Below are 700 nucleotides of genomic sequence, written 5' to 3'. Positions count from 1 at the left end.
GGCTGGCAATGATTAATCAACACATTTTGAATTGTTCAGTGGTTTTTGTGTGCATATGTATTGCACTGATCTGTTTGACTGCATCAGGGATAACCAACATGGTGCCCTCTTGATGATATAGACTTGTTATATGCCTTCAAGTCGATTACGACTCTATGAATCCTTCTGGATGTATTCATAGGGTTTTCAAGGTAAGAGGTATTCAGAGGTGGTTTTATCATTGCCTTCCTCTAAGCCTACGGCACCTAGTATTCCCAGGCGGTCTCCCATCCAAGTACTACTCAGGTCTGACCCTGCTTAGCTTCCAAGATCGGGCGTGCTCAGTGTAGTATGGCTGTAGTCTGTTGTAGACTACAACATCCATTAGTCCCAACCTGCATGGCCAATGTTCAAGGATTTTTGGAGTAGTAGTCCACCACATGTGGAGGTTGCCACATTGGATGCCTGACTATATCCTGATCCTACTGAATTCTGCAAAAAAGAAATGAAAATCAGGCTATGCTGAATCACTATATATTCTAGACACACCAGTACATTTTCAATTTATCACACCAAACTGAACTGAAAAGACAGCTCGTATTGATTTCAATGTATGGGGGATGTTAATGTGAACTATCTTGCAGGCACAGGAGACATATGGAAAGATGGGTTTAACCAACATCCTCCTGGAACAGACAACAAACTTCTAGGGGTTCCATTA

At 42.1% G+C, this 700-nt stretch overlaps 1 pseudogene; it reads right to left on the bottom strand.

Annotated features, from left to right (window-relative positions):
* Positions 1–233: 233 nt before the first annotated feature.
* Positions 234–342, bottom strand: LOC133382567 (5S ribosomal RNA; annotated as a pseudogene).
* Between the last annotated feature and the right edge of the window lie 358 nt (positions 343–700).

The sequence above is a fragment of the Rhineura floridana genome, chromosome 3 (genome assembly GCF_030035675.1).
Source record: "Rhineura floridana isolate rRhiFlo1 chromosome 3, rRhiFlo1.hap2, whole genome shotgun sequence".
Lineage (NCBI taxonomy): Eukaryota > Metazoa > Chordata > Lepidosauria > Squamata > Rhineuridae > Rhineura > Rhineura floridana.
Note: the sequence above shows the minus strand (reverse complement) of the source record. Positions and strands in the feature narration are given on the sequence as shown.